The sequence below is a fragment of the Drosophila miranda genome, chromosome XR, assembly GCF_003369915.1.
Source record: "Drosophila miranda strain MSH22 chromosome XR, D.miranda_PacBio2.1, whole genome shotgun sequence".
Taxonomy (NCBI): domain Eukaryota; kingdom Metazoa; phylum Arthropoda; class Insecta; order Diptera; family Drosophilidae; genus Drosophila; species Drosophila miranda.
Window position 1 is genome coordinate 39195936 of NC_046674.1, and position 26306 is coordinate 39222241.

At 39.9% G+C, this 26306-nt stretch overlaps 1 protein-coding gene and 1 long non-coding RNA gene across 7 annotated transcripts in view; both read left to right on the plus strand.

The window, feature by feature from the left end:
* LOC117186604 (cerebellar degeneration-related protein 2-like) overlaps positions 1–26306 on the plus strand; it is a 400431-nt gene that overhangs the window by 361851 nt on the left and 12274 nt on the right. The gene's annotated exons all lie outside the window — the stretch shown is intronic.
* On the plus strand, positions 5948–8947 carry LOC117186609. Its single transcript, XR_004471588.1, has 3 exons — positions 5948–6491; positions 6572–7228; positions 7304–8947. It is a non-coding gene; the product is annotated as an uncharacterized LOC117186609 (long non-coding RNA).

Sequence of the window (26306 nt, forward strand, 5' to 3'; positions counted from 1 at the left end):
ACTGTTCCAAGGAGAGGTTGAAGAGAAAGGTCAAGGGTTTGCAAAGGGACTGGGCACAGTGTTTTAAGATGCAACTTGGTACCTTATCTGGACCCGCAGAAAACGATATGTCCATAGATGACAAACCTTCCAGAACAACGCTTTCCTCAAAAAAGGGCAGAAAAATGCTGTTAGCTTGAGGTAGCTGGTACGGAACGGAGTGGATGCGTTGTAAATATGAGACGAGTACGTTGTTTGGAAAAAGTTAGCGAATAAATTTGCAATACCAACAGCAAAAGCTTCTGTTTTTTTCTGGTAATGAAGGGACGGAGGAAAAACGTTTGACTTGCGCTTAGAATTAACGAACGAATATAATTTTTTAGGCTCACTACGAAAGTTACTACTACATTGTGAAAGGTAATGATTATAACACTGACTATTGACGGCAAGGAACAGAGAGCGAGCGGAGGAGTATAGAGCTAAGGCCAACGTGGAGCCCGACTTCTGGTACTTTTTATAGAGCCGGGATTTATTATTTTTTAAGTATGACAAATACTTGGAGAACCAGGGAGGCTTGGACGATACAGGTACAGTGATATCTGGAACAAACGTATTAAGGGCGGAGTAAATAGAACTATAAAACGAGTTAACAGTTGCATCTATGTTCGGTAATGAATAAAGAAACGACCAATCAACACGCGAGAGATGTAGATCTAAATCAATAAAGTTTGTTTTGCGAAAACACTTTATGTGACAAGGAGCCATGGAACTGTCAGCACCTCCAGATTGTGTACACTCCAGTGATATGAACAAAGTTGGATGGTAAGGATCTTCAGGGAGAGATATTGGGCTTGCTCTAGATACAGTAGCAAGAGAACCATCGTTAACAAAAACGATGTCAAGAAGTCTGTCCCTAATGTTTTTAACGGCATTAATTTGGACAAGGGAAATATCCGTTAGCCCATTGATAAAGTCATTATGGCAATTGGGAAACAACAGGTTAGCGTCATTACAAGGCAGCCAAGAAAGAAATGGGAGGTTAAAGTCCCCATGACAATAATTCGATCATTGCACCCTAATGTAGAAACAACATTATTAATTGCTGAAAGGTGGTGTAAGTAAAGCTCAGCATCAGACCTGGGAGGAATGTAAGAGCAGGTTAAATAGAAAAATGCGGAGCCAACACGAACTTTGACTGCAACAAATTCAATTCCATGAATGTTATTGAATGGGAATAACTCAGATGAGAAAACAGATTTAACTGCAATCAGAACCCCACCTGCAAAAGATGGGCGGTCCATTCTATAAATAGTGTAACTATCAATGAAAATTTCGTGATCATTGACAGAGGAGTTAAGCCAGGTTTCGGTAAACGCGATGGCATCGAAATCAAAGGACGCGCTATTAGTATGAATTTGACGGAATTTTCCCAGCAAACTGCGAACGTTCTGATAGTGCATGGAAAAATAGTACATCAGTTTTTTGGAGCATGTTCGGTAATTCTTGGATTCGAGCTCGAATCTTTGAGAAGGAACTCATGCACAATTGTATGCTCAGGCCATATTGACGGTTCTAGAGAACAGGATAGTAAAGAATCAGGGAGAAGAATTTTAAAGGATGATATGTTGCGCTTATGTTTAAATGTAAATTTAGTCACAACTATATCAACAGGCGAAGTGTTAAGTTTAACTGCAAGATGTTGTTTAACATCCTCCGTTGTAGCCTCAGGAATAAGACGAGAAACAAATATTGCTTTCCGAGGGACCACTGCTTTAAGTTGAAGTCCCGAGCGAGATCGAGATGGTGGAGCCACTCCTAAAAGAGATCTCGGTACAAGGGCAGAGGAATTGGCAGCAATGGCTGTAGCAGGAATTGGAGTAGGAATTGGAGCAGGAATTGGAGCAGGAATTGGAGCAGGAATTGGCAAGACGTCGTCAGCAACCAGCACACCCGCACTAGGAGCACTCACCGCGTCAGAAGTGACGGCCACAGAAACTGCAGGGATGGGATTGATGCTGTTGGGAAGTTGGGTGCTCGAAGGAAGCACATTGGTGTAAAGAACTCCGGAGCCACCGTTGGCGGATTTACGGACAACGGCGTGGCATGCCTACACGGAAATGCTTCCGATGGATGAAGGTGGGAGGCAGGCGTACCAATCGGATTAGGTTGCAAGAGATTGGTATCATTATGCGGAATTTTCCGTCTAGGCGATTCGCTCAAGAGTTTGAGCCCAAGAAACTGTGATTCAAGGGCAAGAAATTTCTCGTTGAGAGCCACAAATTGTTTCCGGACATCCAGTAACCCAGTACGAGTCTGTCTCATAAATGTGCGCATTTCGGCCTCAATCTCCCGACAAGCCAGACATGACCAAGACAGGCCCATGCGTTTCGAGATCAGATCATTCAGCCGGCCAAAATTTCAACCACCAGCACATTTTATGTGGGCAAAATTGTCGCACAGCCAGCAGCTAAGAAATGAATCACCAATGATAACACCACCGAATTCACATTTCTTTGCACTGCAAACAATTGCCATTATGGACAGTAGTAGAATCACTGTGCACGAATAAAAAAGAACGGAGTGAGATCGCAAGTAAAGTAGGAGAGCAGACAGCAGAGCGAGCCAGACAATCAGCTGCAGCGGCAATAATTCAAAGCAGATGATCCAACGAAGTGCAGAAAACGAGCAGTAAACTCACCAAAGCAGAGACACCTTTGCTTAAACTATTCACCCTGTCCATTGATTCCTCTTGCTTCCCCCCAATCTGGAAGGAATCGTTTATAATTCCTCTCCATAAAAAAGATAGCAAGTCTGATGCAAAAAATTATAGAGGTATAGCAAAGTTATCCGCTATTCCCAAAATGTTTGAGAAGGTTTTAACTCCGCACTTGCAACATCTCTGCAAGTCACTTATATCTCCAACTCAGCATGGATTTATAAGGCGGCGATCAACCACCACGAACTTGTTAGAGTTTACCTCTTTCATTATTAAAGGCTTTCAAGGTAACTTACAGACGGATGTTATTTACACCGACTTTAGTAAAGCATTCGACTCTGTAAACCATTCCCTTTTAGCGCATAAACTTAACCTTTTAGGGTTTCCGCCCAACCTCCTGAGATGGATTTCTAGCTATCTTTGTTCTAGGTCTCAAAGAGTCCTCTTCAAAAACTCCCTCTCTTTACCAGTAAAGGTTTCTTCGGGAGTACCACAAGGCAGCCATCTAGGCCCCTTACTCTTCACACTCTTTATTAATGACTTGCCTTCAGTATTAACATACTCTCGAGTACTTATGTATGCGGATGATGTTAAACTCTGTGTCCAGTACAAGGACATTTCATTTCATTCTCGCTTGCAATCCGATCTCAATAGCTTTCAGTCATGGTATTGTGCAAACTTGTTACACCTTAATGCCTCGAAATGCAAAGTTATGACATTTCATCGTTCTAGCCCTTTGTTGGCTCCCTACACCCTATTTGGTGGTTCTCTTGAGAGAATTACCCTGGTGGATGATCTGGGTGTTATGTTAGACCCCAAGTTAAAGTTTTCCGAACACATTTCTACCATGGTAAATATAAAGAGGTGGTCAAAGGAATTTGACGACCCCTATAGAACAAAGACTCTCTATACCTCGCTTGTTCGTCCGATCTTAGAATACGGCTCCTGTGTATGGTGCCCTCAGTACAAAGTACACCAGGACCGTATAGAATCAGTACAGAAAAACTTTTTACTCTTTGCTCTGCGGGGCCTTAACTGGGATGCGGGTGTAAGACTCCCATCTTACTCTAGTAGACTACTATTAGTAAACCTCCCATCCTTAGTTAACCGTAGAAAAATGCTTGGTGTGATATTTATGAACAACTTGATCAGGGGTGACATAGACAGCCTTTCTATTAGACTGACTAGAAATTTCATACCGTTGTTCCTTCCACTTTGTAGATCGAATTATTCCTTGCATGAACCGTTTAGGGTCTTATGCTCGGATTATAATTCCCTCTACCATATTATATCCAACACTAATTCTCTTCCTCTTATTAAATTACTAATCCTTACACAGCTTTCTATTTATTAGTAACTGTAGTGGTATTTGTATTTTGATTGCATGCTTAGTTTCTTAGTAAGTTTAGTGCTAATTTTCCTCGAATGTTAGTCTAATAGCTATCTTTCTTGCATGTTCGTGTTTGGTTCGGCTACGCACCGCGCGTCATGCGGCAGCGCCCCTCGGTCGGTTGGGCGGGAGGAGGGCTGCGTTTTGCCTGGGATCCGCGCGTAACAGCCTTCTGCTGGTGTCATACGGGCCACTTGACGGTGCAGTAACTGCATCGCCTCTTGAAAGATGCAGTCATTGCATGTCAACGTCCAACGTAAAAAAAAAATATCCCGTCCAGTCCTGGTGCCTTTATGCCCGCTAAGGAGTCTATAACCCAGTGTATTCTTTTTGTGGTTAACAGATCTGTTTGGGGGTGTTGTTCCTCGGTTGCTAGGTCCTGGTGCTCATTGGCGTCGGTGACCTCGGTGCATCTAGGGAAATGCGCCTCCATTAGTGCTATTAGGGCTTCTTCACTGCCCTCTGTCCACTGTCCGTTATCTAGTTTTAATTGACTCTGTACTGTGGGCTGCTTTGAAAGCAGCTTCCGGGGCCTTGCGGTTTCTGGTACTTTCTTGATGTTGGAGCAGAAGGTCCTCCACGAGTTTCGTTGTGCCTTACGTATTTCCTTCTTGTAACTTCTAAGTAGGGTTTCGTATTCCTCATTGACGATCTCTTCGTTCGCTTGTTTGGCGATCTTAAATTTCGCATTGATGGAAAAAGAGCATGAACGTTGGCAACCCAGTTACAAAATGTGTTCCAGCCTAACCCTGCCACTAATTCATTCGCGTCCCATCATCATCACGTGATGTTTTACAAGTACATACAGAACCCATCAAAAAATAAGCGCGTGGCCACGATACATGGCCAATGCAAATTGATTAGTTCCTTCTAGCTATAATAATGATCCGATTTGATTTAGATTCACCAGTCTGCTAGATATGGTCATTCTCTATGATTCTGGGTAGAGAGTGGTTTTCTTAAATTTTCGTAGTTTGCGGGGGCGGAGTAGGGCGTGGCAAAATTTGGAAAGAAACTTGTTTCAGTGTGATATCACAGGAGTCCGGATACAAAATTTCGTTGCTCTAGCTCTTATAGTCTTTGAGAACAAGGCGTCAAACAAGACGGACGGACAGACAGACATGGCTCTATCGACTCGGAAACGCTTCCTTACGCACATCCACTTTCCCCATAAATTTAAAAAGGGCTTACACTAATTTTGAGTATCGGGTAATGTTAAGACCTTAAAAGAAACGTCTAGACATTTGCGAGTTGAGTTATGTGTGCCTTATATGTGATTTGACAATGAGGTAGGAGGTACCATTTTGTATACTATAATTATCGTTAGAGGATACATTTTACTGTGGGTGTCTATTTGAGTGCTTGCTTACATTAGTGTTATTTTGGGACTGCATTGGTTAAGTGTGTTTTCCACTTGTGTTTTGTTGTAGTATCTTTAATGGGTTACAGATCTTTGTTTACACACGAAAAGTCATTACTTATCTACTTTATGTGATTTCTTTAGAGATCAGTTTTTTGCATATACATATACTTGGACGTTGACATGCAATGACTGCATCTTTCAAGAGGCGATGCAGTTACTGCACCGTCAAGTGGCCCGTATGACACCAGCAGAAGGCTGTTACGCGCGGATCCCAGGCAAAACGCAGCCCTCCTCCCGCCCAAGCGACCGAGGGGCGCTGCCGCATGACTCACGGTGCGTAGTCGAACCGAACGCGAACATGCAAGAAAGATAGCTATTAGACTAACATTCGAAGAAAATTAGCACTAAACTTACTAAGAAACTAAGCATGCAATCAAAATACAAATACCACTACAATTACTAATTACTAGAAAGGTGTGTAAGGATTAGTAATTTAATAAGAGGAAGAGAATTACTGGTGGAATTCTAGCATTAGTGTTTACTGAAACTTTGAAGAGCCAACTACCCTGCCTTTCTAATTCGACCTAAAATGGCCTTGTCTCTGCTATCTTCCTATAAACGCAATTTGAATTACCTTTTGGTTTGAAAGGAGCTATCTCCCAAGCATTATCATTGTCATTGCTCAAGGCCAATTACCTTCGCATACTCTTCTATTCGTTTGCCATTTTTGGCAGTTTTCAGGTAGCTCAGTCATCGAATGTGTAGTAGGCGCTGGTATAGGCAAACATATTTTTTTTCGCCTGAACTTAGGCACTATTTGTTTTTCTTGATATATGTTAGATTTTCCGTGTCAGGTGTGGTTTAAATTTGGTAGTCGATAGCCTAGACTCAGTCTTTCTTTCTCCTCGTGGCTTTTGAAGCGGCAAGTTGTGGTTTCGGAAAATTTCAGTGTGTCTCGTTCTAGCCAAGAATAAATATACCTATAAAAGTGAGTACGCACTATCGACCGCTAAATGTCTAAACTGTGCCTGTTCCAAAAAGGGGTAAATATTAGTGTGTGACTTAACTGAGTCATGAAAAGTAGCTTATCCCTATTTTCGTTTTCTGCTTTTCCCAAACATAGAATTGGCACCTAGTCTACATATTACACAGAATAGTGGCCACTTTACATCGACTTAATAGTAGCAAAGTCAACAAGCTGCTTCCGGAGCTTTAAAGTCGTGTAATATCCACCAGCTGATCAGCTCGACAGATCAGTGAACTTTTGCTGCGCGGGGCCGGCCGGCTGATCGAGCCAAGAGAGAGGATTTGACGTGTAACCGGCGGTGTTATGACCTAGGAAATCATAGTAGTACCTAAATCCAAAGTTCCTACGCTCAGGCTGGGTCAGCGAAAACAAATCGACGGGCCAGTGCGGAGATCGGTAACCGCGTGCGAACCTAACCTCAAATGGAATTAGTAGCAGTGTCAGAATAATTTCTGGTTCATTTAACCCCCCATTCCAACGGAATCTAAGTAGGATAGCGAGGAGGTCCACATATAGTCAGAAAATAGCCCGTTTGTTTGAAGCTCGAAAGAAAATATAAAATAAAAACAAAAAAATTGATAAAGCAACTCGGGGCTGAAGAGAAGCAAGTTTGAGATCAAAAGTGTCCGACCAGTGAGCTAATGTCAGCCAGCAGAAGCGGGGGAAGTAACTTTGCAGGTAAACTCCGGTTGAATTCTCCCTCCCACACAGAGTCACCAGCTACGAAAGATCTTTCGCCGCGGGAAACCAACTGTAAGTGAGCTTTACCTATATTATATTCATGTAACCTCTAGTCCACGATTGTGGCGAATGTTTCACTTTTGCCAGCGTTGTCCGTCGGTCACTGACCTCAAGCTTTTGTCTGAAAACCAGCTGTTCTTTTTCAAAGCAAAAGAAAATGTAACAAAACAAAATAAAGGAACCTAAACTAAAAGCGACCCTACCAGATTACAAACAGCAGTATGTTATAAAGGGCCGTTCCTATTTGCTAAGCAATCCGTTGGCCGTAGAAATATTGCGGTATATTTATAAATTTTCAGTAAGGAAAATAATTAATATATAGTGCTTTATATTATATTGGTTACTTTTATATGTGAACTTATTCCTAATTATATTATTTATTTCTATGATTATCTTTAGTACACCTATATGGCATTAGAATAATCGATTTATTTCAGTTTGGTCTAAGGTTTTCTTTGTTGTTAGTGTGGGGGAGAAAAGTGTAAATGAATTTAGGTTATAATAAAACCCGGATGTCTATGTGCTAGAGAATTTTTGTTTAGGAGCCATGCAGGGATTGGTGTGGGAGAGTGGGGTTTAACCCCGACGAGAAAAGGGATCATCCGTAAGCCATATTTTCTCAGGAATTTGGGTCCGTCGGGTCGGATATGCAATGCGGAAGCCAACTTCCCTTTAATTCCTTTATCCCTTCTAATTCCCCCCATCCTCCTCCCCCTGACACTAGTCATACAGTCGTACGCCGGGTATTGCACGCGAACAAAAAAAAATTAGTAAGATAATGGATCGACGCGAGCACGTAAAGGAAAGGACCAGTATAGGAACCCCCCCCCATACTACCGACAATACAGCCGGAGCCAGCGCGTGCACCAGTCCTGCCCGATACACCCCCGACCAGCTCGAGTGGCACAGCCACACACAACAATCGTTATAGGTGATATGCTACATTTATCTTATTTTGGCGTCCAACGTGGGGAGCGATCCGGCTTGCCCCATTGACAAAATTTACCTGAGTCTTAACACCTGACTTACCTAACTTTTTGTTTGTTTTTTTTGCTTTGCTCGTCTTTCCTGTCCAAGATATCCGGCGGATACTGTGGATCCATGGAAGCTATTCATGGCCTACATGGTCTAGTATCGTGTAGGGTATATTGGCGTGTAGTTGGTCCGATACACTGGAAGTGTTATAACTTTTATTGGGTATAACTCCGTGGGTCGAGCTTAGCCTAACAACTAGTTGAAGATTGTTTTAGGAACTACTGCTGGGAAGGAGAGCGCGCTCCAAATCGTTTTGGATGAAATTCTACGGAGATTGTCCCTAATTAATAGGGTTTTGGCTGTCCCGAACAGCCCTGAGAAGATTACCGAGGGTGTAAGCCTCAGTAAGCCTAGGTGACTTCGGACTCCCTTACTACCTGATGGTTAGTGGAACCAATCTAGCACCTTCTTCATCCCCAATACTTCTGAGCTGACCTTTTAGATTTCGCTGGATGAGGGATTTGTACGATTAGGAATACAATTCCTGCCGCGAACTTTACTTGTGAGCCAGATTTCAGTTATAAGTAGGTTACCCCATTCCTGTCCCTTCCCTACCCGAAAACAATGCAATCCGCTTTTACTCTATTGTTACCCAAAAACGATTGCATGGCTCCTAAATTGTTTTGACATCTACAACTATTGATTTTGATTTTTTATACCCGATACTCAAAATGAGTATTGGGGTATATTAGATTTGTGGTGAAAATGGATGTGTGTAACGTCCAGAAGGAACCGTTTCCGACCCCATAAAGTATATATATTCTTGATCAGCATCAATAGCCGATTCGATATAAGAAAACAAAAGTCGCAGAATCGTAGATGAAGAACTACATGTTCTAGAGTGTAAGATCTCAAGCAGATCGTATAATTATTATAGACAGAATCAAGAAAACAATTTCATTTTTTCTCGCTCTGTTAGAGAGAGAGTCTGTGAGTTCAAGGATCTCAGAACCTATAAGAGCCAGAGGAACCAAATTTGGTATCCACACTCCTGTGATATCGGACCTTGACAGTTTGGTTTCCCCTTCCGCCCCCGCAATGGACGAAAATCTTGGGCATCCACAAATCTCAGAGACTAATAAGGCAAGAGCAACCAAATTTGGTATCCGCACTCCTGTTAAATCTCACTATAAAACGTATATCTCAGAATTTCGCCCCACCCCCTTCCGCCCCCACAAAGGACAAAAATTTGTTGCATCCACAATATTGCAGATTCGAGAAAACTAAAAACGCACAATCATGGCCATATCTATCCGGCTGCTGAATCTGGATCAGATCGGATCATTTTTATAGCCAAAAGCAACAAATCAATTTTCAGTGGCTACGCAGCGCCCGACGTCACGCTCAGACTGATTTTCTGTCTCTCTGGCACGCACTCTTTGTCGTGTGGTTCAATATTAGCGGCGTCTGCCGGAGGAGAGCCATACTGACTAAGTATCGGGTATAAATGTAGAGTTGCGGTCTCCGCAGCAACTCACAATGTTCCCCCTCGTTTTGTATTATTTGTTTATTTGTTTGTTTATTTTTTTATTGCTTATTTTTTTCATTTTTGTTGCACTTGCTATAAATATATATTTTATATATTAATACTTGTGGTGCCCTAACCGAAATGGTGGTGTCTCGTAGTACGGAGAATTTGGCACTCTCAGAGGACACGGGGACTATTTACCACGCCGCTAGTCAATGCTATATTAGACGAATCTATTACCCCAGATAGTGAAGAAGTATGTGAGGAAGAAGATCTGGAAGTGTCCGCAGTAGAGTTCGTCTGTTGGAATTGCGGTGGCAAGGTCCATCGATACCAAGAGTGGATATGGCAGGGCCGATACTTATAAGCTTAGTTGCAGAAAGTGCAACCCCCACACGGCAAAAAACTCGTTGTCGCGTGCACCACCGAAAAGTGCACGCAAACAACTGGTCAACCAAGCGACCAATACCGATAGAACAATTCTTCTCCTTCCACTGACCTTATTATACCAGATGTGTCAAACAGCGTATACGCTGACCACCTTGATAGACCTCCAAATCGATCCCAGCGCCGAAGAATCGATTTTAAGAAACAATGCAAACTTGAGAAAAGACTGCTTTTAGCTTCTGTAGGGAAACAAAATGATTTACGACCCCATGCTCAGATTATGCTTTTTGGTAAACCAGTCATAGGACTAATGGATACGGGAGCTTCAGTTAGCTGCATTGGGGGAAGTTGCGCGTCTGATGTTCTTCGGTTTAATGTCAAATATAAGCCGCTGTCCATAAAGGTTAGAACTGCTGACGGAAAGAGCAAATGTATAGTCGAAAAAATTTCCACAAAAGTCACGTATAGTGGTGAATCCAAGGAACTTTGTTTTTATATTGTACCTTCCTTAACGGGTAGTCTTTATCTAGGAATCGATTTTTGGACGGCTTTTGAACTTTTACCTTTGAGGACTTGAGGACAAAAAATTTACGTATTGAAACCTTGGAAGACCCCACAATGAGGGCGCTTCTGCCTTCACAGCAAGTATTACTACAAGAGGTCATAACTCTCTTTCCATCTTACTCAAAGCAAGGTCTAGGAAAGACCTCTGTAATCACTCATACGATAGAGGTAGCCGATGCAAAGCGCATCAAACAACGCCACTATGTGGTGTCACCGGCAACGGAGAAGCTAATGTACGAGGAATTAGACCGAATGCTTAAGCTTGGGGTTATACAAGAATCTTTTAGCTCGTGGTCTTCGCCCGTAGTGCTAGTTAAAAAGCCTGGCAAGGTGTGTATCAATTGTAGGAAAGTGAACTCGGTCACGGTAAAGGATGCTTATCCCATGCCCCTTATAGACGGAATCCTGAGTAGACTACCGAAAGCAGAGTTCATCACTAGCATCGATCTAAAGGACGCGTTTTGGCAAATTCCTCTCGATCAAAAATCTCGTGATAAGACAGCGTTTACCATGCCTGGTCGTCCCTTATATGAGTTTGTCGTCATGCCGTTCGGCTTAACCAACGCCCCTTGTACCTTGTCGCGACTTATGGATAAAATTATACCAGCCCATCTACGGAATGAAATATTCATATATCTTGACGACCTCTTAGTTATATCCGATAATTTTGAGCACCATCCGGAGGTGTTGTCCCTGGTCGCATCCCAACTTTCCAAGGCCAATCTTACTATAAATGTGGAAAAAAGCAAATTTTGCCGGAAAGAGGTTAAATACGTAGGCCACGTGATTGGTTGTGGAAATATCCGCACTGATCCGGACAAAATAGCTGCCGTTAAGGACTTTCCAGATCCCCAGTCGATCAAACAAGTTCGCCGATTTTTCGGAATGACAGGCTTATGCAGCTATTAGTTCACCCATATCAGATACTCTGAAATCTAAGCGCAAGTTTATTTGGACTGACGAGGCAGCTGGCTTTCGAGTCAAAGTCCCAAATGTGTTCCGCGCCAGTTTTACGTAGCCCAAATTTCTCCCTACTATTCTCTATACATTGTGACGCCAGTCATACAGGCCAAGAGGCAGTGCTAATGCAAGAAAACAACGAGGGCGCAGACGTCCCAATTGCTTTTATGTCGAAAAAGTTTAACAAATTCCAGAAGCAATACACTGTAACTGAAAAAGAGTGCTTCGCTGCGGTTTTAGCCGTAAAAAAGTTCAGGGCTTACGTTGAGGGCCAAGAATTCACAATCATTACAGATCATGCCTCCTTTAAGTGGCTAATGTCGCAGGCTGATCTTAGCTTCCGATTGGCTCGCTGGTCCTTGAAGTTGCAGGGATTTGAATTCGAAATGTTTTGGTAACGGCCTCCGCCTAGCCGTGCGATATATGTGTCGTCGGTGTGACTTGTGTCTGTGTGTCACTGTGCTGCCAGCCTCCACCGAAATATAATACGATCTGAAAATCTAGGCCATGTCCATTCCAACGGAGTCTAAGTAGGATAGCGAGGAGGTCCGCATATAGTCAGAAAATAGCCCGTTTGTTTGAAGCTCGAAAGAAAATGTAAAATAAAAACAAAAAAATTGATAAAGCAACTCGGGGCTGAAGAGAAGCAAGTTTGAGATCAAAAGTGTCCGACCAGTGAGCTAATGTCAGCCAGCAGAAGCGGGGGAAGTAACTTTGCAGGTAAACTCCGGTTGAATTCTCCCTCCCACACAGAGTCACCAGCTACGAAAGATCTTTCGCCGCGGGAAACCAACTGTAAGTGAGCTTTACCTATATTATATTCATGTAACCTCTAGTCCACGATTGTGGCGAATGTTTCACTTTTGCCAGCGTTGTCCGTCGGTCACTGACCTCAAGCTTTTGTCTGAAAACCAGCTGTTCTTTTTCAAAGCAAAAGAAAATGTAACAAAACAAAATAAAGGAACCTAAACTAAAAGCGACCCTACCAGATTACAAACAGCAGTATGTTATAAAGGGCCGTTCCTATTTGCTAAGCAATCCGTTGGCCGTAGAAATATTGCGGTATATTTATAAATTTTCAGTAAGGAAAATAATTAATATATAGTGCTTTATATTATATTGGTTACTTTTATATGTGAACTTATTCCTAATTATATTATTTATTTCTATGATTATCTTTAGTACACCTATATGGCATTAGAATAATCGATTTATTTCAGTTTGGTCTAAGGTTTTCTTTGTTGTTAGTGTGGGGGAGAAAAGTGTAAATGAATTTAGGTTATAATAAAACCCGGATGTCTATGTGCTAGAGAATTTTTGTTTAGGAGCCATGCAGGGATTGGTGTGGGAGAGTGGGGTTTAACCCCGACGAGAAAAGGGATCATCCGTAAGCCATATTTTCTCAGGAATTTGGGTCCGTCGGGTCGGATATGCATGGCGGAAGCCAACTTCCCTTTAATTCCTTTATCCCTTCTAATTCCCCCCATCCTCCTCCCCCTGACACTAGTCATACAGTCGTACGCCGGGTATTGCACGCGAACAAAAAAAAATTAGTAAGATAATGGATCGACGCGAGCACGTAAAGGAAAGGACCAGTATAGGAACCCCCCCCATACTACCGACAATACAGCCGGAGCCAGCGCGTGCACCAGTCCTGCCCGATACACCCCCGACCAGCTCGAGTGGCACAGTGGCACACACAACAATCGTTGTAGGTGATATGCTACAAATGATAGGAATCAATTTCGAAGTTATATACTATATACCTGGAGCTCAAATCTACCTTGACTAATTCTTGTTCATGCTCAACCGGCATCGCAATTATCCTAAACAAATGGGATGCGTGTCTGCCAAACAGGAAATCATCACGTTCAGATATAATTTGTCATCAACAAAAATTCCTTTCGCTGTTAATAGGCTGTAAATTTCCTTCAATTCTGTTCCTGTTCTTTTTCCTGGTAGCACCATTTTTGCTATTTCTCCCTTTATAGGATTTAAAATATTTGGTTTTAGTCTACCATTATTAATATCTATCAGTAGACTAATAACTGCTGATTGAATTTGATCGAACTCTTCAATCAAGGAGCCTAGTTGCTTTATTACCATAAAGAAATCTATAGATTCTTTGTACACATAGAAACTTTCCTTTAATGCTTCCGTTATGTTTTCTACTCTAGCGCTCATACTTCTAAAGTTCGGTAGTTGTTTTGAGAATATTTACCGTTAGCTCTACCGCTGATGTTTGTTTCTTAATTAAATCAGCTAGGTCATGTTGGTTTTCTAATACATTTTTCATATTTCCTTCCAACGTTTCCCTATCTTCGGCGTCCATTATCCCAAACAATATATATTAAACTCAAATGGTGCTCGCTTCTTTCTTTTATTCTCCTCAGTCATGAAAAGTTTATTATTTTCCTCCAGGTCTGCAATTTGTCTTTCCGTATTATCTAAGACATTATTGCACTGATCTTCAAAAGTATAAAGTTTACCACACACAACTCTCATTTTCCGAATCAATTCTTTCCCCTTTTTTATAATTTGAAAATACGGGTCCATGTTATAATAAACAATTCAATCCCTGGATGAGGCGATTATTTCAACGTCACCCCATCGGGTCCAAATATATCGAAGTGGAACTGTTCATTTTTTCACTTGATCACTACGCCTTTCCTCTGGCAGAAATGTTTGCATTTGATACACAAGCTCTAACACTGCTGCCAATAGGCCTAGCTTGGATATTTGAGGTCTACTACGAGTACTTCTGGTCTCTTTTGGAGTCATTCCTGAGTCTTGCTCTTCTGACTCAATTCCAGCCAATGGACAAATTTTAGTTATAGCTCGTTTTATCAACCTATCTTGATGTTTTATAGTTACTACTCTGACTCTACCTTTATATATTTCTTTTATTTTTCCCAAGGGCCATCTAGCTGGGTGACAGTTTTCATCTTTTATTAATACAATCTGTCCTTTTTTAATATTCTGCATTCCTATTTTCCATTTATTTCTTTGTTGCAGTGTGTGCAAATAATCTTCTTTCCATTTAATAACTGAATGACCTGGTGCTAATACATCCAGATCGTCAATATCATTTGTAGCTGTATACAAAGGGCGTGAATTTAGTACCGCTTCAATTTGACATAATAGAGTTGCCATTTCCTCATAGGTTAAATTATTGTCCCCAATTACCCTTTTAAGTGATATTTCACTGATTTTACCCCAGCTTCCCAAATACCTCCGAAGTGAGGTCCTGCCGGGGGAATAAAATGCCGCTCGATCTGTTCTCTTTCTAATATTAGAACCACTTTAATGTTGTCTCTAAGGGCTCTTCGGTATTCCTCGTCTAATTTGCGCGAAGCTCCTACAAAGTTGGTTCCATTATCGGACAAAATTTTTGCACATTTTTCTCTTCTTGAGAAAAATCTTCTAAGTGCAGCTAGAAATGCATCTAAAGTAAGATCGCTGACTACTTCCAAATGAATAGCCTTTGTCGCCATGCATACGAATACGGCAATATATCACTTATAGGATTTCTGCACCCGGTTTTTAGAGCATCGGATATGGTAAGGCCCGGCGAAGTCTACCCCTGTATTTGTAAACGGGTGCGACATTGTAGCTCTGTGTTTCGGCAGATTTCCCATAATTTGTTCTGCAGTATTCTGTCGATACCTAGCACAGGTGACACACTCTTTAAGTTTTTTCTTTAAGCAATTTCTTAGCCCAAATATCCAAAACATTCGCTGGATATAGTTTCGCATCAGATTAATTTCACCGTGCAATGTTTCTTTATGTGCATTCTTAATAATTGAAGACATCAAGTGACACTTATCTAAAATAAAGGGATATTTCCATTTTATTAATTGGGCTTGCTATTTCGGAACTGAATTGGATAGCTTGTTGTTGTTTTACTATTAATACTTTGGCACTCTTAATCTCCTTCACTGTCAAAAATGGAGGAAATTCTTTCTTTTTGGTTTTGATTTGAATAAACCTCAATACATATGCAATGACTCTTTCTAGTTTATGCATACACGAATATTTTTGTAATAATTCATAAAAAATTTAATTTTTTGCTATTACAATTGTTGTGCCAACAATTAATTTTTCTTCAATTTCCTCTTTTGGCCAATGTTCCTTAGATATCGCCAACCATTGAGGCCCTTTCCACCAAATCTTAAAATCTTGTAGCTTATCTGCACTAATGCCCCATCTGCTGGATTGTCTTCAGTTCTAACGTGTCCCCATTTAATTTCTTTAATTTTTCTTACTTCGTCAGTTCGCCTGATAAACTTGTCTTTATTGTCTCAATTCTTTATCCAGGCTAGAGTAATAGTATAATCACTCCAGGCATAACACTCTACATTACTTCCAACCGCTATTTTCACCCGTTGAATTAATTTTTTCCAGAAGATGTGCTGCACAAAGTTCTAATTTTGGAATAGTTTTCCGATTCTTCTTTGGATTAACTTTCCTTTTGCTGGCTATTATAATTGTAGAACTATCTACCTTGGCATACACTACGGCAGCATAAGCCTTTTCGGATGCATCGGCAACCCATGAATTTGCATCGACTTATTGTGCTGAGAACTTAGCCATCTTGGTATCCGAATGCTCTCCAACTCTGTTAAACTATTTTTAAACCAATTCCATTCCCGAGTATCCTGTTTTGATAATTCTTTATCCCAATTGTTGTCTGCTAGCCAAAGTTTTTGAATAAACAATTTTCCGACAAGTGTCACTGGAGACAACCAGCCTAAGGGGTCATACATCTTGTCTAAGGTAGATAATACTATTCTCTTGTTATTTTTCTTAATTGATTCATAATGGAAATCGAACCTAAACTCGTCTTTAACCGGTTGCCATTGGAACCCTTCCGGGTAACTTCTTTTGCATGCTTTTTAGCATCCAGTATCTAGTCGGCACCTGTCATCAAGTCGTCCATATAAAAATCATTCTTTATGATTTCCCTAATTGCTTGATTATTGCAATTATCCGCTATCGCAACAAGCACCCTGGTTGCTAAGTAGGGTGCTGAAGCTGTACCGTACGTAACGGTTGTAAGTTTATAATCTTTTAACTTTTCGTTTGGATTATCCCTCCAAATTATATGCAAATATTGTTGATCGTCTTTATTAACATTAATTTGCCGGTACATTTTTTCAATGTCCGCAGATATTACAAATGGCCATTTACGCCATTTCACCATAATATCGAAGATATCTTTTTGGACTCTTGGTCCAACCCACATGATATCATTTAAACTTTTATTGTTTGTGGTTTTTGCTGAAGCATCGAAAACCACTCTCAGCTTTGTCGTTAGACTGAAATATCTTATGACTCCTCGATGGGGAAAATATTTCCCATCTACTTTGGACTCTACCATATGTCCTATGCTTTTATATTCATGCATGAACTTTACATAATTCTCTTTTAATGTTTTATTATTGCTGAGCTTTTTTTCTAAACTGTAAAATCGCGCTATAGCTTGGGGTTTTGAATCTCCCAGATCCTTTTCTTTTTTAAATGGTATTTTATCCAAATACCTACCATTCTCATCTATTCTTGTTGTTTCCAATAAATTCTTCTCGCACACATCTGCTTCTACGTCTTTTCACTTTCCAATTCCCAGAACCGTTCTAAGTCACCAACTTCAATTGTTGTCGCCACAATAAATTTATCACCTTTTGATTTGGTGCAATCGGATATAATCCATCCGAATTCTGTATCTGTGTCATTTAAAATATGGGTATAAATATCTATCCCAATTATTACATCTACCCTACTTGGTTTTTTAAAGTTAGGGTCAGGAATTCCCAAGCGGCATTATAATTATAATTCTCCAGCGGCCCAGTTAAAAGGCTAAAAGTTACCATACTCCGTGCTTCACCCTTTATTGCGATTTTCAAATAATTTAATTTTAGAGATGTGCTCAGACTATCATTGTTATGAATTAATTCACAAAATATTTGTGAAAAGCCGTCCCACTCTTTTTCTTCGTCCGAGAATATGGGTAGTTCTACTTTCGGAAGATCAGGCAAATCGATATCTTCTTTTTAATCGTTTCCCTGTTTGCATCCTAAAATCTAGGTTGCTTAAAATGATTCGAATATCGAATTCCAAATCGCCGATCTGGTCGTCGAAGCTGACGTTTGTTTCATAGCTATGATAAAACTCCTCAATTTTTATGCTCAGTTTTTTTACTGAGGAACTCAATTTTCCCCTTTCTCATTCTACACTCTCCCAATTTAGCCTGATCAAACCTCTGCATGGTTTGCTCTAAATACGTCTTCAGGTTTTCCACTATTCTGTCGGTTTCCTCAGACACTTTTTCTATGCTATTGTCAATTTTGGGCTCTATGTCTTCCTTCAAAGTTCCAGTCTCCACTGATTGTAACTTTGTTATTTCTACCTTCCCTTTCGTTAGGGTTTCATTATTTTTTGACTCTACATACTTTTTATGTATGTCCTCTATATTTGTAATCATTTTTTCGTACAGCTGTCTCTTACAGTAGTCATGATCGACTACTCCATATGCTAACAGTGCAGAATTATTGCCTGTAACTTTGTTCTTAAGGTCTCCTAACCTTTGGATTACATCGCTGGTCAAATGACCAGCTTCAATCTTCTTAATCTCCTTTGATATCGCGGCTTGAGCCTCTAATAGCTTAGTAATTTTTTCCGATAACATCTTACTTTAATTTGTTACTTAATTAGGCTTAAACAAAAATTTTAAAATATCTGACTTAGCTGATGCTTCTGCTGTTGTTGTTACTGCTGCTGAAGTCGCTGCTGCTTATGTAGCTGCAGCTATTGTCACTGCTGCTGATGTCGATGCTACTGAAGTCGCTGTCGCTGATGTCGCTGCTGCTGATGTCGCTGCTGCTGGTGTCGCTGCTGCTGATGTCGCTGCAGTTATTTTTGCTGGTACAGTGGGCACACACAAACCAATTTATTTATTTATTTTTTCACAGTTTCACATTTGCCACCTTTTTTTTCAATTGCTAGCCATTAAGAACTTTCGATGTTTCGGATTATTATTTTTTTCTTTCGATGTTCCGGCCTCGAAAACGCCACGTCGCGAAAAATTTTTATTTTTCACCTTTCGTTATCTATTAAAATACAGCCTGTCCAGCTCGTATTTTTCCAAAATATTAATTGAAACTTCCGTTTCATTAATTTTTTTTTTTTTTTTTTATTCTCCGATCACAATGGATATACCCAGTTATCTATTAAAAATACAGCCTGTTTAGCTCGTATTTTTCCAAATTATTGATTGAAACTTACGTTTCATTCATTTATTTTATACTCTGTTCCTTCCTATAGGAGGGAAATCAGAATTTTGTATTTTGCTACCTTTAGCTGTCAGTGAACTAGACACTTGTTCAGTCTCAAAGGAGCTGGTTTAACTCCGTGCTTTTACCACAGGGGGGAAACAACGGAGAGTCTCGAAGAACAAAAAAGTTAACCTTAAAAGAAAAGTCTAGACATTTGCGAGTTGAGTTGTAAATTCAAACTAAATTTTATTCTTAAAATCAGAGCCTTTATATGTGATTTGAGAATGAGGTAGGAGGTACAATTTTGTATTCTATAATTATCATTAGACCTACGCAAAGGATACATTTTACTGCGGTCTATTTGAGTGCTTGCTTACATTAGTGTTATTTTAAGAATGCATTGGTTAAGTGTTTTCCCTACTTGTGTTTTGTTGTAGTATCTTTTGATGGGCTACAGATCTTTGTTTACACCCGAACTGTCATTACTTATCTACTTTGTGTGATTTTTTTAGAGATCCGTTTTTTGGATACATGAGTGAAAGTGTACAATAATATGTTAATGTTTGAACATTCTGCAAGGGGCCGAAAGTGGCATGGTTTCGACGATAATATGTTCATGTTTGAACATTCTGCATAGGGCTAAAAGTGGCATGGCTGTCAGTGAACTAGACACTTGTTCAGTCTCAAAGGAGCTGGTTTAACTCCGTGCTTTTACCACAGGGGGGAAACAACGGAGAGTCTCGAAGAACAAAAATGTTAACCTTAAAAGAAAAGTCTAGACATTTGCGAGTTGAGTTGTAAATTCAAACTAAATTTTATTCTTAAAATCAGATCCTTATATGTGATTTGACAATGAGGTAGGAGGTACAATTTCGTATTCTATAATTCGTTAGACCTACGCAAAGGGGACATTTTACTGCGGGTGTCTATTGCGGGTGCATGCTTACATTAGTGTTATTTTAAGAATGCATTGGTTAAGTGTTTTCCCTACTTGTGTTTTGTTGTAGTATCTTTTGATGGGCTACAGATCTTTGTTTACACCCGAACTGTCATTACTTATCTACTTTGTGTGATTTTTTTAGAGATCCGTTTTTTGGATACATGAGTGAATGTGTACAATAATATGTTAATGTTTGAACATTCTGCAAGGGGCCGAAAGTGGCATGGTTTCGACGATAATATGTTCATGTTTGAACATTCTGCAAAGGGCTAAAAGTGGCATGGCTTTGTATTTTGATTCTTGTTAACCCTTTTGTGTACATTTTCTTTATAGCTATAATTAGAAGTACAGATAATTATTTACAGTCAATTACAGTGGGTAGGGAAGTGCTATCGTTTGTAGTCTTCGTGCTACTTTAATTCTTCTTATCGCATAGATTATTAATAATCACCGATAATCAAAGCCGCATGTCCAGATACATGATGGAACTTAAGTCCTTTTAAATCATGATGACCTTCTTTTAACAATTTTAGTTCGTGTCTTAACTTATCCATTTCTTCTGTATGGTTAATTAATGTTACTGTTAATGGATTCCAAACTATTTTTGGTATTTTACTTATATAACTTATATAAAAGGATGAAATTGGCTCGTAGCTTTCTGTTTGAATACTGTGATGAGGTACTAGTATTTTGTCATCGGTTCGCACAGTACAACCATTTATTATTGCTAAAATTCCTTGTTGCGGAAGATCAATTAGTTCTTGATTTGAGTTACTACATTGAATTCTAGCATTAGTGTTTACTGGAACTTTGAAGAGCCAACTAACCTGCCTTTCTAAGTCGACCCAAAATGATCTTGTCTCTGCTATCTTCCTATACACGCAATTTGAATTACCTTTTACTACTACGAGTACTTCTGGTCTCTTTTGGAATCATTCCTGAGTCTTACTCTTCTGACTCAATTCCAGCCAATGGACAATAGATTTTAGTTATAGGTAATTTTATCAACCTATCTTGATGTTTTATAGTTACTACTCTGATTTTATCCTCCCTACCTTTATATATTTCTTTTATTTTTCCTAAGGGCCATCTAGCTGGGTGACAGGTTTCATTTTTATACCCGATACTCAAAATGAGTATTGGGGTATATTAGATTTGTGGTAAAAGTGGATGTGTGTAACGTCCAGAAGGAATCGTTTCCGACCCCATAAAGTATATATATTCTTGATCAGCATCAATAGCCGAGTCGATTGGGCCCTGTCTGTCTGTCTGTCTGTCCGTCTGTCCGTCTGTCCGTCCGTCCGTCTGTCCGTCCCCTTCAGCGCCTAGTGCTCAAAGACTATAAGAGCTAGAGCAACGATGTTTTGGATCCAGACTTCTGTGATATGTCACTGCAACAAAAATATTTCAAAACTTCGCCCCGCCCACTTCCGCCCCCACAAAGGACGAAAGTCTGTGGCATCCACAATTTTAAAGATATGAGAAAACCAGAAACGTAGAATTGTAGAGAATGACCATATCTTTTAGACTGCAGAATCTGAATTGGATCGTATTATTATTATAGCCAGCATCAAGAAAACAATTTCATTTTTTCTCGCCCTGTCTCTCTCTAACAGACACGTAGCATAGCCGGCTTTGCTTAGAGTAAAACATTAGCGCCTAGATCTCAGAGACTATAAAAGCTAGAGCAACCAAATTTGGTATCCACACTCCTAATATATCGGAACGAGACGAGTTTGTTTCAAAATTTCGCCACACCCCCTTCCGCCCCCGCAAAGGACGATAATCTGGGGATATTCAAACATCTCAGAGACTATTAAGGCTAGAGTAACCAAATTTGGTATCCGCACTCCTGTTAGATCTCACTATAAAACGTATATCTCAAAATTTCGCCTCACCCCCTTCCGCCCCCACAAAGGACGAAAATCTGTTGCATCCACAATATTGAGGATACGAGAAAACTAAAAACGCAGAATCATAGATAATGATCATATATATCAGATTGCTGAATCTGGATCAGATCAGATCATTTTTATAGCCAAAAGGAACAAATCAATTTGCAGTGGCTACGCAGCGCCCGACGTCACGCTCAGACTGATTTTCTGTCTCTCTCGCACGCACTCTTTGTCGTGTCGTTTAATATTAGCGGCGTCTGCCGGAGGAGAGCCATACTGACTAAGTATCGGGTATAACTGTAGAGTTGCGGTGTCCGCAGCAACTCACAACGTTCCCCCTCGTTTATTAATATAATCTGTCCTTTTTCAATATTCTACATTCCTATTTTCCATTTATTTCTTTGTTGCAGTGTGTGCAAGTAATCTTCTTTCCATTTAATCCAAAATTCTCTTTTCTGAATTAATCTCCACCTATCCAGATTCCCGATTTGTTCCTCTAAAATTGTTTCAATCGGGCCAAATATTGGCCTTCCAATAATAAAATGACCTGGTGTTAATACATCCAGATCGTCAATATCATTTGTAGCTTTATACAAAGGGCGTGAATTTAGTACCGCTTCAATTTGACATAATAGAGTTGCCATTTCCTCATAGGTTAAATTATTGTCCCCAATTACCCTTTTAAGTGATATTTCACTGATTTTACCCCAGCTTCCCAAATACCTCCGAAGTGAGGTCCTGCCAGGGGAATAGAATGCCACTCGATCTGTTCTCTTTCTAATATTGGCATCACTTTAATGTTGTCTCTGAGAGCTCTTTGGTATTCCTCGTTTAATTTCGTTTAATCCCACAAAGTTAGTTCCATTATCGGAAAAGATTTTTGCACATTTTCCTCTTCTTTAGAAAAATCCTCTAAGTGCAGCTAGAAATGCATCTGAAGTAAGACCGCTGACTACTTCCAAATAAATAGCCTTTGTCGCCATGCATACGAATACGGCAATATCCCTTATAGGATTGCTGCCCCCGGTTTTTAGAGCTTCGGATGTGGTAAGGCCCGGCGAAGTCTACCCCTGTATTTGTAAACGGGTGCGACATTGTAGCTCTGTGTTTCGGCAGATTTCCCATAATTTGTTCTGCAGTATTCTGTCGATACCTAGCACAGGTGACACACTCTTTAAGTTTTTTCTTTAAGCAATTTTTTAGCCCAAATATCAAAAATTTTCGCTGGATATAGTTTCGCATCAGATTAATTCCATCGAGCAATGTTTCTTTATGTGCATTCTTAATAATTGAAGACATCAAGTGACACTTATCTAAAATCAAGGGATGTTTCCTTTTTATACCCGATACTCAAAATGAGTATTGGGGTATATTAGATTTGTGGTGAGAATGGATGTGTGTAACGTCCAGAAGGAATCGTTTCCGACCCCATAAAGTATATATATTCTTGATCAGCATCAATAGCCGAGTCGATTGAGCCCTGTCTGTCTGTCCGTCTGTCCGACCGTCCGTCTGTCCGTCCCTATCAGCGCCCAGTGCTCAAAGACTATAAAAGCTAGAGCAACGACGTTTTATATCCGGACTTCTGTGATATGTCACTGCTACAAGTATATTTCAAAACTTTGCCCCGCCCCCATCAGCCCCCACAAAGGGCGAAAATCTGTGGCATCCACAAATTCAAAGATACGAGAAAACTAAAAACGCAGAATCGTAGAGGATGGCTATATCTTCTAGAGTGCCTGAACCAGATCGTATAATTATCCCTTGATGTTACATCAGCTGGATTGTCTTCAGTTCTAACGTGTCCCCATTTAATTTCTTTGATTTTTGTTACTTTGTCAGTTCGACGCCTGATAAATTTGTCTTTATTGTCTCCATTCCTTATCCAGGCTAGAGTAATAGTAGAATCACTCCAGGCATAACACTCTACATTACTTCCAACCGCTATTTACACCCGTTGAATTAATTTTTTTCAGAAGATGTGCTGCACAAAGTTCTAATTTTGGAATAGTTTTCCGATTCTTCTTTGGATTAACTTTGCTTTTGCTGGCTATTATAATTGTAGAACTATCTACCTTGGCATACACTACGGCAGCATAAGCCTTTTCGGATGCATCGGCAAACCCATGAATTTGCATCGACTTATTGTGCTGAGAATTTAGCCATCTTGGTATCCGAATGCTCTCCAACTCTGTTAAACTATTTTTAAACCAATTCCATTCCCGAGTATCCTGTTTTGATAATTCTTTATCCCAATTGTTGTCTGCTAGCCAAAGTTTTTGAATAAACAATTTTCCGACAAGTGTCACTGGAGACAACCAGCCTAAGGGGTCATACATCTTGTCTAAGGTAGATAATACTATTCTCTTGTTATTTTTCTTAATTGATTCATAATGGAAATCGAACCTAAACTCGTCTTTAACCGGTTGCCATTGGAACCCTTCCGGGTAACTTCTTTTGCATGCTTTTTAGCATCCAGTATCTAGTCGGCACCTGTCATCAAGTCGTCCATATAAAAATCATTCTTTATGATTTCCCTAATTGCTTGATTATTGCAATTATCCGCTATCGCAACAAGCACCCTGGTTGCTAAGTAGGGTGCTGAAGCTGTACCGTACGTAACGGTTGTAAGTTTATAATCTTTTAACTTTTCGTTTGGATTATCCCTCCAAATTATATGCAAATATTGTTGATCGTCTTTATCAACATTAATTTGCCGGTACATTTTTTCAATGTCCGCAGATATTACAAATGGCCATTTACGCCATTTCACCATAATATCGAAGATATCTTTTTGGACTCTTGGTCCAACCCACATAATATCATTTAAACTTTTATTGTTTGTGGTTTTTGCTGAAGCATCGAAAACCACTCTCAGCTTTGTCGTTAGACTGAAATATCTTATGACTCCTCGATGGGGAAAATATTTCCCATCTACTTTGGACTCTACCATATGTCCTATGCTTTTATATTCATGCATGAACTTTACATAATTCTCTTTTAATGTTTTATTATTGCTGAGCTTTTTTTCTAAACTGTAAAATCGCGCTATAGCTTGGGGTTTTGAATCTCCCAGATCCTTTTCTTTTTTAAATGGTATTTTATCCAAATACCTACCATTCTCATCTATTCTTGTTGTTTCCAATAAATTCTTCTCGCACACATCTGCTTCTACGTCTTTTCACTTTCCAATTCCCAGAACCGTTCTAAGTCACCAACTTCAATTGTTGTCGCCACAATAAATTTATCACCTTTTGATTTGGTGCAATCGGATATAATCCATCCGAATTCTGTATCTGTGTCATTTAAAATATGGGTATAAATATCTATCCCAATTATTACATCTACCCTACTTGGTTTTTTAAAGTTAGGGTCAGGAATTCCCAAGCGGCATTATAATTATAATTCTCCAGCGGCCCAGTTAAAAGGCTAAAAGTTACCATACTCCGTGCTTCACCCTTTATTGCGATTTTCAAATAATTTAATTTTAGAGATGTGCTCAGACTATCATTGTTATGAATTAATTCACAAAATATTTGTGAAAAGCCGTCCCACTGTTTTTCTTCGTCCGAGAATATGGGTAGTTCTACTTTCGGAAGATCAGGCAAATCGATATCTTCTTTTTAATCGTTTCCCTGTTTGCATCCTAACATCTAGGTTGCTTAAAATGATTCGAATATCGAATTCCAAATCGCCGATCTGGTCGTCGAAGCTGACGTTTGTTTCATAGCTATGATAAAACTCCTCAATTTTTATGCTCAGTTTTTTTACTGAGGAACTCAATTTTCCCCTTTCTCATTCTACACTCTCCCAATTTAGCCTGATCAAACCTCTGCATGGTTTGCTCTAAATACGTCTTCAGGTTTTCCACTATTCTGTCGATTCCCTCAGATACTTTTTCTATGCTATTGTCAATTTTGGGCTCTATGTCTTCCTACAAATTTCCAGTCTCCACTGATTGTAACTTTGTTATTTCTACCTTCCCTTTCGTTAGGGTTTCATTATTTTTTGACTCTACATACTTTTTATGTATTTCCTTTATATTTTTAATCATTTTTTCGTACAGCTGTCTCTTACAGTAGTCATGATTGACTACTCCATATGCTAACAGTGCAGAATTATTGCCTGTAACTTTGTTCTTAAGGTCTCCTAACCTTTGGATTACATCGCTGGTCAAATGACCAGCTTCAATCTTTTTAATCTCCCTTGATATCGCGGATTGAGCCTCTAATAGCTTAATTATTTGTTCCGATAACATCTTACTTTAATTTGTTACTAATTTGGCTTAACAACAATTTGAGATATGAGACTTAGCTGATGAATTCTGCTTCTGCTGTTGTTGTCACTGCTGCCGCTAAAGTCGCTGTCACTGCTGCTATTGTCGATGCTGCTGATGTCGCTGCAGCTATTGTCACTGCTGCTGATGTCGATGCTGCTGGTGTCGATGCTGCTGATGTCGCCGCAGCTATTGTCGCTGCTGCTGGGGACGCTGCAGTTATTGTCGCTGGCACATTGGGCAGACACAAACCAATTTATTTATTTATTTTTTCACAATCACAGTTATTTTGCC